At 39.9% G+C, this 13,796-nt stretch overlaps 1 protein-coding gene and 1 long non-coding RNA gene across 2 annotated transcripts in view; both read left to right on the top strand.

The window, feature by feature from the left end:
* CDH13 (cadherin 13) overlaps positions 1–2,633 on the top strand; it is a 793,216-nt gene extending 790,583 nt beyond the window's left edge. The window contains exon 15 of the transcript XR_009747137.1: positions 2,618–2,633. The gene's annotated coding sequence lies outside the window, so the exon portion shown is untranslated. The remainder of the gene's footprint in view (positions 1–2,617) is intronic.
* A 494-nt stretch (positions 2,634–3,127) lies between these two features.
* On the top strand, positions 3,128–13,471 carry LOC133280370 (uncharacterized). Its single transcript, XR_009747139.1, has 3 exons — positions 3,128–3,282; positions 11,713–11,908; positions 13,073–13,471. It is a non-coding gene; the product is annotated as an uncharacterized LOC133280370 (long non-coding RNA).
* Positions 13,472–13,796: the final 325 nt, after the last annotated feature.

Raw genomic sequence — 13,796 nt, 5'->3', positions numbered from 1 at the left:
ACACTTTTTCCTTCCCGATCCATCATGTTTTGTAACACAGTTATTGAAAGCTGCATTCCTCTGGGACAGGTAGATGAGGAAGTATTGTGGTTGAGAAAAACTTTGTCTTACCAATTCAGAGAGGGAGAAGCCAGCTTTTGGGAACCTGCATGCTGTGAATTCTTTTTCCTGAAAGAGAAACAAAGCATTTTGTCCTACTTTTCCAGAGATTAGCTTTTGTTTAATCTTCCAGTCTTCTGGCATTCTGAATCACTGACTACTCTAATAACATGCTAGTTAATCCTTATGAAACATGTAGTGATAGTTCAGCCTAAGAAATAATTCATGTTTTACTGCTGCCAGATAAAAGCTTATGTTAAAATTTGTGCTGTTACAGGGAAAAGAAAAAGAAATGTGTGGAGGGGGTTTGTCTCCTCAATTTTATGTTTTGTTTTTTTTTCAGTGAACTTCCTAATCACAGTGTTCTCGGGTTTTTCAGGCATCCTCAGTGTTAGATAGCCAGTCCTTACTGGGTTTCATTTTATATTCTCTTAGAGTAGACCAAAGTTCCGCCCTTCCACTTCATCAGTAAACAAGTAAGAAAAGGAAACTTGTTAATTACAGGTGGTGTTTATGTTGAAAGATCTGATCTAGCTGCACATAAATCAACAATTTTAATTGTCTGGGGACAAAAAACAGCTGTATGGTAAAAACCAACCAACCAAAAATCTATAAATAGAAAAAATTTGCAAAATATCACTAGTACTTTTTGTTGATTTGAGGAAGGTATTTTTTGAAGACAGTTTGTGACAGAAATGTCATATCAGCAATTTCTCTTAAAGGCATTTCAGTAGTATTATGCTGGTTCAAGAAACGTATTCCTAATCTGCCACTTTCTACTCACTTTCTGCATTAAAAAAATTCCAGGTTCCATAGCAGTGATCACACAAACTGTCCAAAAGGTAATTTTAAGTCAGTTTAAAAACTAGTAGGCCGACACCAAATGCCTCATCAGACTGAGGTGCATACTGTAAGCTGCTGTTCTTGGACCTGCTGTGCTGCTTCATGCTTGGTATGTGATACTGAAACAGCTGAGGGGCTTTTCCAATACATTAATACGTAAAGAGCAGAGAATTAGAGAGTTGGGTCAGGACTGAGCTTTATAACGTTAAGTCAGCTGTCAGCTTTGGCTTTTAGCTGCAATTTCTGGAAGTCTTGTATGATGCTCTCCCAGAGTTTGACTTTTCACTTGTTGTCAATAATGTGATTAATGATTTTGCAATGTTCCTGAAGTTGGGAAAATTTACTTCTTAAATAGTACTAATGAACACAATGCTTCTACTGTTAACCTTACTGTATATTTACTGCTGTCAGGAGGGAGGGGAAGTAGTCACATTGTTTTGTTGGGTGCTTGCCACACAAGATGTGGCCTTGATGATGCTTCACAGGCAAGTTGGGGCAGTAGTGAAAATAAATGAGACCTGGTGATGACAAGCATTAGGGCTACAATTAAAGCCATATTTCAAAAGTGTTTTTTTGGCAATGAGACAGCTCTCCTACACTGTACGTGTTCCAGCCCAGCTCCCTGTGCATGTTAAGACTTGCCTTCTTAACCTTGTCCACTGGGCTTCATTTTTCTCTTTTTAATTTGCCTCCTTCAGCACTTCCCACTGGCTCACTTGCTAGCACATCCTGCTGAGACATTTAAAAATAGATGGCTGAAAATAAGAACATTACATAAAAATGTGAAGCTCTGAAGACACATGGAAAATGTTCATAATAAATCATTCTTCTTCCTTTACCTTATGCATTGACTGTGAACTATTTGAGCAGACATCTTAATTCTTTCTACGGGTAATACACTCAGTATACAATGTTGCTGGACCTCTAGATAACTAGTGATAAGTAGTCATCTTAGGGCTTACTGTGAAGAAAAAGTCTATAAGCCAGACCAGATGATCAAAATCATGTATTTGGGGGCTCCCAGTTCAATGGAATCATATTTATGTGTGCCTGTCAATGTAACATGGTACAGTAATAACAACTGTGTTCAAGGATAATTAAGAAATTTATGCTGTTCTTAAAATAGCATTGGATATCACACTACTCAATGTAAAACCAAGCCATTGTCAAAAATAAATTTAATGTAATACAACACAATGAACTGAAGTCTTTTAAACATGGCATTTAATCTTTTGCCAATGTAAAGGTACAAGCTCATTTTCAATATTCCCTATTTTCCTAGTGCTTTTACATTACTAACTTGAATTCTTTTGGTTTTTTTGGTTAGGTTTTTTAATCTTGTTTACTTCTGTTTAATTTCAGCTGAGCTTTATCTGCAGAGAAAAGGCTGACGTCTAAAGATCAATTCATTTTGTTATGTTTCCTTCCCACCTACCTTTCCAAGTTTCAGAGGGGTCAGGAGTAATTTGTTTGCTTTTTTTGTATGCTTGCACACACTGTATTTGCAATTGTAAATGACAAAATATTAGCATGATTTTTAATACTTCTGTAATTTGGTTCACTTCCTCTGATACATAAAAAGAAAGAAGTAATTTGTTTCACCAGGAGCTCCCAGGTAACTTTTGAGCTATTAGTTAGAGCTTTCATTCTGGAAAGGCACACACCACTAATCAAGTCTGTTTGCTTTTTTTACTGTGAATTCTTTGTGAAGGAAGGTCTGTTCTGAGAGCTTTCTGTGACTGATGCATCTGAACTGTGAAAGGGGCTGGTATAAGGTCCATGACAAAACCTGCTGCCTTTTATAATGGGAGCAAAAAAGCTGAGTTTTTTAGAGTGCATAACACTGTGTTCTTCTGCTGCGCTGTGTCATGGGAAAATCAATGTCTCATTTTTTCCTCCCTAAGGATATTATCTTCCACTTCAAGATATGTGTTTGTATATGTGCCAGCTAGAGCTTTTCCCTTTCTCTTCTTTCTTTTGGTTGCTTGCAGAACTTCACAAAGAGACATAGAACCGCAGTAAGCAAATAATTTGTTGTTAACTAATCAGGCTTGGGGCTAAAGGCAAGCTTGGATCATTATAAATGCTGAGGAACAGCAGCAGCTTGGGCCTCATGTAAGGTTCAGATGCCTGGGGCTGAGTGGTCAGCATGCTAGCAGTCAGAAGATTATCCACTGTTGGAATTGAGGCTGGAGGATGTAAGGGGGGTTTCTCTGTCAACTGGCAAAGGTAGAACTAGTTTCTCTTGTTTTATTTATTGGTTGTAGGGCTTCTTGTATCCCTTCTGAGTGCTGGAGGAAAACATTGCATACAAGTTCTCTACAAGGCATTTCTGCTGAGGTAAGCTGAGGTGTTTAATTAGGTTAGGCTTGAACATATTAGAAGTAGACGAAAAGAAGGCGTGAAGTCCAGTATGCTGGGATCTGCCATTGCCACTGTCTTTGTAGCTCATCAGAGCTTGTGTTCCTTCAAATCTTGTTTACAGCATTTCTTTCCAATAGGAACCCTGGGCTGAGCAATCTGCCTGATGCCACTTGGATAGTTGTTTGACAAGTTACTGTATTCTGGGGTCAAATCATGCTTTTGGCAATCAGGAGTTCCACTGAACTGTGTCAATCTATCTACTATGAATTAACCCCTACACGTGCAGCTAAAGGCACACATCAGAGGCAGTTGGTTTTCTTTGCGTTGCTTGTAATATATGGAATAATCATACCTGACTCTGAGTACTCATGCTGACTCCTTAAATCTTCTTTTGCCTTTTTTCTTCCCTTAACACTAGAATACATTCCTGACTTCTGGGTAAACCTAAATAAAACTTAATGTTAATTTTCAATCTTCTTGCCTTCATGCTAAGTTGCCCAAGATATCTTACTTTTAATTTCACAGTTCTCAGAACCTCAGGGCAATGCAGCACCTGTAAAGTCTCAAGCCTTTGTGTCTATATTATGTCTCGTAGTAAATTATGTCTATAGTCAGGAATGACTGCCATGGTCTGCTGAGCTTAGAAATGTTCTCAGTGTTATGTGGGTTTCTGTAACTTTGTCATGCAAAGTATCTCACAGATGTGGTTTTGCTTTCATTACTTCTGGTGGGAACAAGGCTCAGGTAAAAGGAGATTAGAGAAGGGATATATGAAGACAAAAACATTACAAAGACCTCTACGTGATTGTGGACAGGCAGGGTAAATCTGAGCATTTAGAATATGAAAGGATGGTAACTGAGAAAGGAACTAGAAAAGCTCAGGTTGTATTTGTTACAGAAGTCCCTTTGAGTCAGCTGGAAATTAGTGTAACAAGGAGCTTAGTCCGCAGAAGGAATCTGACAATTGTCATTGAGTTGTACAAGATGCATGATTGAAAGCAGGGGAGGGATAAGAGGTGCACTGAGGAGGAGTATGCAGCAGCTAAAGGCAGTTGTAAAAATCACTGCCATACTGTGTTGCCTAAGGCTAGAATAGCATCTTCAGTGTCTGCCATCCATGGCTGAATCACTTGTATACCTTGTATATGTCCTGGAGCAACCATCCATAGGGCAGCAGTGCAGGAAGACAGCAGGAATACCCCATGCTTCGTTTCCCTCTAGAGAGGAAGAGAAGCCTGGCTGCAGGAAGGAGGGGGGTCCTGCAGCACCATTGGTCTGAAGGAAGCAGCAGTGTTAGCCCTGTTATCTCACCTCAGGGGGCAGGATGCATGGAAGGTGGCAACCATAAAAAGCCACGAACAGCATTCTGGTGATGTGTTTAATGTGCAGGAATACACAGTAATTTTTTTTTTTATAGGATAGGGGTAAATAAATAAAGGATGTAAGTACATTCTCCCAGAACAACTTCCATCTCTGCAAGACGAGGACCCATCTATCTAAGCACTGCATTAGCTGCTCGTTTACCTTGCAGAGTAGTGCAGGTACCACTAGATGGCTGTCGGACTGAAGGTGTGCGTCAGAACCTTTGGAAGAGCACCCAGGGTAGACCCGGATTCAGCGCAGGGCCTTTACAAAGTGCTTTTGAGGTGGGGACTTAACTTTCAGAAAGTTTGGGGCAAGGTGGGAGACTTGGTCATGCTGAATTGGCATTGTATGATGCGAATCATCACTGATAATTATAAATGGGCTGATGTTTTAGCTTGGAAAGCAACAGGTAATGGTAGGACAAGAGGGCTTTAAACTGAAAGGAGGTAGATTTAGGTCAAATATAAGGCAGAAGTTCTTCCCTGTGAGGGTGCCGAGGCACTGGCACAGGGTGCCCAGAGAAGCTGTGGCTGCCCCATCCCTGGCAGTGTTCAAGGCCAGGTTGGACACAGGGGCTTGGAGCAAGCTGCTCTAGTGGAAGGTGTCCCTGCCTGTGGCAGGGGTTGGAACTGGGTGAGCTTTAAGGTCCCTTCCAACCCAAACCAGTCTGTGGTTTTGAGGCAGAATGCTCATTGTCTGCTGGGGGATTTAGGCTGGAAGCATCTCTATGAGCTACCAGTGTCAGGTTAATTAAACCCTGATTTGGTAGTTATATGTTGACGAGACAGAGATCCCAGAATCAATAGAGCTGAATCACTGGAGCATTTTCTTTTTTTTCAGCTTAGTGTTATAATTTGGATATCAGCATTAGAAGTGTATCGTAAAGCTGCACTGTGTTAATACAAAATGTTTCTCAGAAGGCAGTAACAAAACAGAGATGTTAAATAAGAAGGGACTCGCACAGTGGCTTGACTTTGGAAGTCCTGTTTGGCAGCTAGTCTTAGGCTCAGATCTGTCTGGAACAGAGCTGGAGCACAGCCCCTGAGGAGTTCGCACATCATCCATCCATGTGTGCTTCACTTTATTGATGGACTGGAAGAGTGGGATAAAATCCTGAACACTGATATCTTAATACTGGCTCAAGACCGAAGTGGTGTTCCTGCAGATTCAGTTAAACTCATCTGGACATTTGGTGCATATAGGGTCATAGAATGGTTTGGGTTGGAAAGAACCTTAGGATCATCTAGTTCCATCCGCCTGCCATGAGGGGCTGGTAAGATGATGCTTCAATGATTTTCTTCAGTCAGTAGAAGTACACTGAGGGACCGTGTTGGGAAGGGAGGCCAATGCAGTGTTAGAGGGGCACTTCACTGCTCACATATGTAACTGCAGGTGACAGCTGGGGAGATGTTAGCTTGAAATCTATCTGCCATGGCACAGTGAATTTACTGATCATCTCAGAGCCTGTGAATAAAAGATGGATTGGCCCATGCAGCACAAAAGGCATGAATGGAGAGAAAGAAAGCAGAAACTGTATCTGTGGCAATCAGTGAGCTGTGGTAATTGGAGTAATTTCTCACAGGGAAACCCACAGATTTGCTGAGGGAAAAGCTCCATTAGTACTTGTTCCCCTAGACCTGCTTCCCTGCTATCTCATGAGACCCAGTCATGCAAATACAGTTCCTTGGGACAATTTCCATGCATAAATTTTAGCAGAGTTAAACTCTCTTCAGAGTCCTCAGCTTTGAAGCCTCTTGACTTACCCACCACATCTTGGAAGAGAAAAACTTCCCGAATTAATACCAGCTTGATTATTCAGCAGGAAAGCAGGAGCAATGAGTGCTACTGCTGACTTGTTATGTACAGGGTGCTCCAAGGCTTTTTGGCTGGTTGATCTTGCTCTCTGAATAAAATGAGAGAGTTGCATAAATATCGTCAGTCCTCAGTGCTGCCTTTTAGTCAGGGTTGAGTAAAGAGCTGTGACAACGTCAGCTTCTCTCAAGTGAGCATGCCCTTAAGGAGCAGGTTCAGCACCTCATTGTAGTTTTAATTGGAGTGTGTTCACACACAACAGCACAACATTTGCCTAATAATGTTTTACAGGTTGGGATATTCCTTGGCATTAGAGAGCCTTTGGTGGCCCTACTGGAAATGGGATTAATCAAGAGCCACATTCCTTCTCTTCCAGTTTCCCACCCAGAATCAGCCACACTGGATGTCTCTAAGGGTCTTATGACGCTCCTTCCCTTTTGGAAATGTGGGTGTTTGGGAGTGTTTGATGTAGCTGGTTTGGAGAGTGCTTGGAATGGTCATGGCAACATCCCAAGTGTTTTTAGGAAGATCAGTGTATACATAAAACTACAGCATACAGTGATAGAAGCATAGACAAGCATGGAAATACTAAGGCTTGTGTTTGTGTCTGGGTTTGCAGTTCTTGCCAGCAGGTCACAGAGATCACAGTCCAACAAACCTGGGGATCCTGAAGTGTTGGTTACCATTGGTGATAAGAGGAAGGTTGATCTTTGTCTTCAGCTTTCTGATTGACTTTTTTACATTTCAGAATCACTTGGTGAAGGAAGAGAATGACAGTGAATGCATTGCAGCAATTTAGAAGTGCTTACAGCCTTATTCTTAACTGTGGTAAATTGAATTAAGTGTATGGATTTGAAGAGTGATACTGATTTACAACACATCTGTGCTGCTTTTTGTTTTCTTTTGCCTTTGGTATCTGAAGCTGAGGTACAGAAGCAGGCAGTGTGAAACATAGAGGTCTTTTCTAATACCAATCAGAATCTGTGTTACTTCAGTGAAATTAAAATATAGTCAAGTATAAAATTTAACTACCTTATCGTAATATTTAGTTGCACTTCTTAGAGTTTTCAGTATACTGGGTGATTCAGTCTCTCTAGACTGTCGAAAAGCCATAGGCACTTAGCAACTCACAACAAGCTGCAAAAATGGGCCCTTAATTTGCTGTTACTTCAACAAACAGTGATTAAAGACCTCCAAACCCGTGCTGCTGACATATTTTGATCTCTGGGGAGATAATCTGAAACCGATTTATCTTTTGTTCTGTGTAGTCTTCTTTACAATATTCTTGCTCTTGAAATGCATTTCTGTGGGTTTTGTTGTTTGTTGGTTTTGGGGGGTGTTTTTGTGCTGCTTGTGTAATAACTCCGACAGACCCTTGGTTACAGTTTTACTCAGAAATGCAAAATTGTGTAGACAAGACGCAGTTTTAAATTCTGGTAGAACACTTTGCAATCTCTGAATCACTTATGCCATAAATCTATTTGACCTTCAGTTTCCCTTAGGTATCTTTGTATCAGTATGAAAGTAGTTTAGTTTGTTTAAGTGTGCATGCTTACATCGTAATGAGCTGATAGCATTATTTTTATCATCTCTGGAAATGACTGTACTCCTGCAAGCACCATTCAAGGCATGAAGCTATGTATCAGACTCAGAATTACAGATAGGCAAACCTTTATGGTTTTACCGTCTTTTTCCTAAAAATATCCTGCAAAAACATAGTAATTGTGCTGTATGAGCCTATTCAAGTTTATTCAAGTTATTTGCTGAACTGTGTAATATTTTATGCTTTTAATCATGAGTAGCTCATAGCTCTTTCCTTTCTCTGAAGCTTTGAAATTTCCTGGAGTTTGTTGTCTTGTCTTTGAGCTGATTTTTGTGAAATTCTCAGCTAAGTCCCTCAGAGTTAGAGAGGCTCTAACTAATTTGGTGTGGAACTAGGCAGTTTGGACAGCTTCAGGCTAGCTGGGCAAAAAGTAAAACGTCAGACCAATGAAATATATATAATTTTGAGAAGTAGAACCTCAGGGCATAAAGTTTTTTGTTACCTGCTTTGTTGTTCTGGTGAAGATATTTCAAAAACAGTGACTTGCAAGTGAAATTTTAATTAGAAATTTTTAATGGGGTTTTTCTTAAAATACCGTGTAAGACACTAAAAAGACAGTAGAAGACCTGTTGATGGAAGGACATGAAAGCACTCCCTTTGTTTTATGAGTAGTCTCTATTCATGAGTGCGGTCCAATTATCTTCAGTATTTGTCATACAGTACCTTTAAGGTTATGAATTTCAGTAAGAAAACTCTTTAATGAGATGAATTTTTGTGTAGCAAAGCAACAGATCCTGATGTGGGGTTCAAAGTGGGCAGGCAGAAACAAAAGCTGCGATGGAACTAGGATGTACTTGGTCTCCGTCCTGTCTATGTGGGAAGCATTGTGCATCTGAATGTGGAGTTAAGGGCAAATTATTCTGCTGTTTGTCTGAAATGAAGTGAAACATCATTGGATTCTCACAGAGGCATTGTGAGAGCTTCATTGCCCTGAAAGGTCAATATAAATTGTGCCTCATCATCTGCTTTAAGTTTAAGCAGAAGAGAAATTCTGTATAACTCCATTCTGAGAACAGTCACAGTTCCCTGGGAGCTGATGAAAAGAAATTATTTTGAAGTAGCTGAGATAAAACATGTTGTCTTGTAGTTAGTGTCTAGCTGACTAATGACTGAATGCCAGAACTAGCAAGCAGGAAATTTCATAAGATATTGTGACTTTATTATATGCATGCATGGAGTTCTATACTAATACTTTAAGTCCTAATGTATTCATTTAAACACAATTGTCAGTCATGAAGCAGTAGACCTTTTCAATGGAGACTTAAAATTCTAAGTGTTTGTTTCAGGATGATTATGTTTTATTACTTAGTTATGGCACATATTGCTGATGATATAACAGACTATAACTTTCAGAAGTGAAATACCCTAAGGGTCTTCTACAGTCCTTCCCTTGTAGACGTGTTTGATTTTTACAACTGTGTAGATATGGCAGGAATTGAGTATGGAAATAATGAAATCTGAGTTGGATTTTTATCCCTCTTGCTGAATCTACTGTTATATTCTGCTAAAGTGCTCCTCAAACACTTCTTGGTGCTGACAATCCATACCCAGATCTTTACATGAGCTGCTTTGGTACTATTCCGAATGCAGATCTCAAAGTGAAGTAGCTTTGGGTTGGGCTTTTTTCTCTTCTGTGTGAGCCTTTCATGGAGCTCAGACACTGGCATAAGGAAACTACAGAAACACTAAACTTTGGAGAAAATAAGTTTTCTTGAGAACTAGCTTCTGTTGGAAGTACAATGGTAAAGATAGGAACACATGGGGAAGGAAAATGGCTTAGTTGTTTCCCTTCGTCATCTTTTCCCCATGAGTACAATTTTAGTAATCCAGAAAAAAAATACATAAAGTAACCTAGAGTATGAGCTTGCATCCTAATATTGACGCCAAGAACTGAAGCTTCTCAACAAGATCTTCAGCCTGTATGCAACAATTGGTTTGCCCAAAGTAGCTGGGGAATTCTGTAGACCTTGATGGAGCTGCATGCTGGGAAAGAAGAGCATTCAGCTCCGTCTCTGCGCTGTGCCTGCTTGGAAAATACAGTTTAATGTCCTGTGCCAGAGGCCAGCAGAGAACCCAGTGGGCATATTGAGTACATCATGTATTCACAACCTTGTTCTCTTTCTTAGGGCTTTGCCAGGTATTGTGCCATGGCTAGGACTCAGGGAACTGGTCAGAGCCTCCTTTAGCTCAGATAAGCTGTTGCTACAGAAGCAGAGTAGTTCAGAAGAAATTCAATACTTTCAGTAAAATGTGTTTCAATATCTAGATTTTACCATGCAGAAACCAGATTCCATTTAGGAAACATGAGTATTATATCAGCCTTTTATCAGTTTAACATGTGGCTAATAATTTATTACTTGTTGAAGTAAAAACTTTCTAATGCTCCTTCCGGGAGCACATCTCCTACAGGGAATGTGCTATACTTTTCAGTTCCTTGACCTTCAAGATTTGAATCATTATTTATAGATTACTGCAATGTATTAAAATAATTTTCTGAACAAAAAGAATGGGGGAAAATATCTTTCATTATAAGTAAAATCAGAGGGTAATTTCTGTCAGTACATGTGCTTAATTGTTCAAGATAACTGCAGAATGCTGTTTGGGTATGTTTGAAATAAAAATATAGACCAATGCAAGTTTTAAATACTTCTACTGTAATTTATGCAGAGGATATGTAGTCCACTTAGTGAATTTTTTTGCAGTTTTTTTTGCACCCTAGAATAGTGTACTATTGCCTCCAGTGAGCTTATATGGCTTAAAGAATAAACCTGGCAACTCTGGCAGTCTGGAGTCTGCATCCAGTCACTACTATTTATAAAAAAGTGGGATGACAAGCAAATTTTAGGTGATCTAATGGTAAGTGGAAATAATAAAATACCGAACCTGCAAAATTAATGAGAGTTCATTACTGAAATAATAATATATCCATCTTATGTAATTCTTCCCTACCAGAGAAACTGGGGAAAGTCAAAGAGGAGAAACAGCTGGAGAACAGCCGGGAGGTACAAGGGCTGCAGTGAGAATATGAAACAATCTGCAGAATCCCTATAGAAGTGAGTTAGGTCAAAGCAAAGGTCTTAGCCCGTCAGTGCAATTCCAACATCATAGGAAATTTGCATTTAGTCCTTGATCAAAACCCATTCGCTGTGTTTTGGTTCCAAGTCAGACCAGTAATTGGAAGGGTCCTGTGTTGTGTTTTCATGTGACTCTGCCACACTCTGGTGTCAGAGCAGAGTATCTATCAACTTCCCCAAATAAAGCCGCATGATGAGGGGTTTTGCGCGTCCCTTCACTATACCGTAGGAGTTGTTGCTGCATCAGAGTAGCAATTAGAAGCTTAAAAAGAGATGCAATGCATTGATGAGGGCTGAACAACATGGGTTCCCCTTGGATAATGAGTGCTGTTCCTCTGCTGCTTCTAGAATTTAGATTCAGGGAAAAGGCTTTGAACTAAATGAAGCGGGATGCCAGGCACCTACACTGCTCTTTTAATTATGTCTGGTTATGAAATGTTAAGATCTTGGCAATAACAATATCTGCTAATTGTAACTGCTTGTTCTGAATTTGTTTCTCAGTTGAATTATACAGCACTAAATGTTCCTCTCAACATATTTTTCCCTCCCTAGTAACACAATGAATCATGAAGGACATTTTCTATGAGAGCTCGTGCAGCTCAGACCCAGCTATAGGAGGAGACTGAGTTGAAAACAGAAATATGTTGAAAGTACAAGCACTCACTTCATTGTTAAACAGTGGTGATTTGTTTGTTTTACCTCCATGTAAAGAACTTACTCCATGGAAGAACTTACACAGGCTTAAATGGTGAGTCAAAGTTTGGGTTGCTGTAAATTCGGATGCATGTTATATCCACAGTCCCACCTACATCACAGAACCTGTTGGATATTAAAGTGGTCTAAGTACTTGGGCAGCAAAAGCCCCAGTATTTTTCCAGCCATCTGCATGTTTAGAACAGTAGCTGGGCTAATTTTCTGTGGGACCATGTTGAACTAGCTCCCACACTAGTAAGAAAACTGTTATTCTGAAAAAGCAGATCAGTTGCACTACCTGATTGTATTTCCAAAGTGTGTGTCAGCTGGGACAAATAGCTTTTAAAAGATATCTGTTCTACACCAGGGGCTGTTCTACATCAGGATACCTGTTCTAACAGGCACAGACAGCACTGACTTTGGCTCTGCCAGACCAGAAGGGCAGCAGTGGGCTGTGCTGACTGTTGTGGTAGTGTGAAATTGTTTTTCCTAAGGACCTGATATAACTGTGAAGAAATACAGACTCTCCCAGAGAAATGCAAGTAGCAGCACTATGCAAAGGATCCTGGAGTGGTCTGGGTCATGGTCCAGACTGGGGTTGGAATCTTGTCTATTTTACCACCTAAGTAATCTTGCTAAGTAGTCCCACCAAAGTAGTCCTGCTGTAGAGAGTTGTTGGCAAAACATAAATGCTAATTGAGGAAAAGAAAAAATAAAATCATAAAATACAGCTGGACCTATGCATAAACCAGCAGAAACCCTTTGTGTGGCAAATATGAATGCCTGTCATCTAGTGTCGACTTGTTTCAGTTGTGTTGGAACATCCCGTCTATAATCCACTACAGTTTCTGTGGCTTAAATCATAGGGTCAATAGCAAGATAAATCCAAGAGATTAATTTGAGTCACGTGCTCCAAATTGTGCCAACAACTGTGCTTTTCTGTTCTTAAGCTACGCAGTGCAGTGAGGGTAGTATCTAAAACCCAAAACTCCCAAACGCCTCCATGAAATTGCGTAACTCTGCAAGTGGCTGTGTTTGTACATCCACGTGGGAGACGGGTCACAACATTGGGAAGTACCCCTGTGCTCCAAATGGCACTGTAGCATGCAAGAGTAGTGCAGATGGTAAAGGCACATTGCACACCCACTCTCTCCAGTTTTCTTTGGGATATGCTTTATTACATATCTGAGATTTTACTTCCACTTTCTGTTCACTATAGGATATCCGACTGAGAAGACTAAATCCTTGAATGAATCTGAACACAATTGTAAAGGGAAGTGGGAAAAGTAGCTGAGAAGGTTGGAAGAAAAAACAGCAGACTACAAGGGCACTATGTGAGCTGAAGGATCAAATTATGGGGCAAATGATCCCCTTCCCTGTTTCCTTAATTTGGTTTTAAACAGTGTGCTCTGTAGAATGTAAAATGCAACTATTTCTCACTTATACTCCCACTGCCTCTATTCACCTCATTCTTTTCCCTTTTAATGCTTCTGAGCTATCATCTCATTCTCTCATCTTTCTTCCAGAGAAGCCATTCACCATTCAGTAAAAAAGATAACACCAACTCTTTTCAATATGGTCAATAAGCTTTTTTTTTTTTTTTATTCCTTGTTATTTTTATTCCTTATTATTATTTTAAATTAGTATGTGAAAAAAAGTTTGGAAACTTTTGCTTTCTAGTATGAAACATTCACAGTTTGAACGCCGCAACTGCACTTCAAGCAAATTCTCTTGCAGACACTATGTATTTCATACAATAACAGTGCAATTTGTTACTAGTAGGTTGATAGTCTGGCTACAGGCAAACTTTGAAAGCTTCCACATACAGTGCTTTTACTTTAAGCTTGTTAGTGGCTTTAGGTACAGAATTCATTTTTGTATTGAGGCTTCTTCTGTATGCTTGGTGAATGAGCATTGTACAAACACCACTGGTGCGTAGCCCT

The sequence above is a fragment of the Pezoporus flaviventris genome, unplaced genomic scaffold (assembly GCF_033815535.1).
Source record: "Pezoporus flaviventris isolate CSIRO_AGI_PZ_B2104156 unplaced genomic scaffold, CSIRO_AGI_Pfla_v1 ptg000082l, whole genome shotgun sequence".
Classification (NCBI taxonomy): Eukaryota; Metazoa; Chordata; class Aves; order Psittaciformes; family Psittacidae; genus Pezoporus; species Pezoporus flaviventris.
Note: the sequence above shows the minus strand (reverse complement) of the source record. Positions and strands in the feature narration are given on the sequence as shown.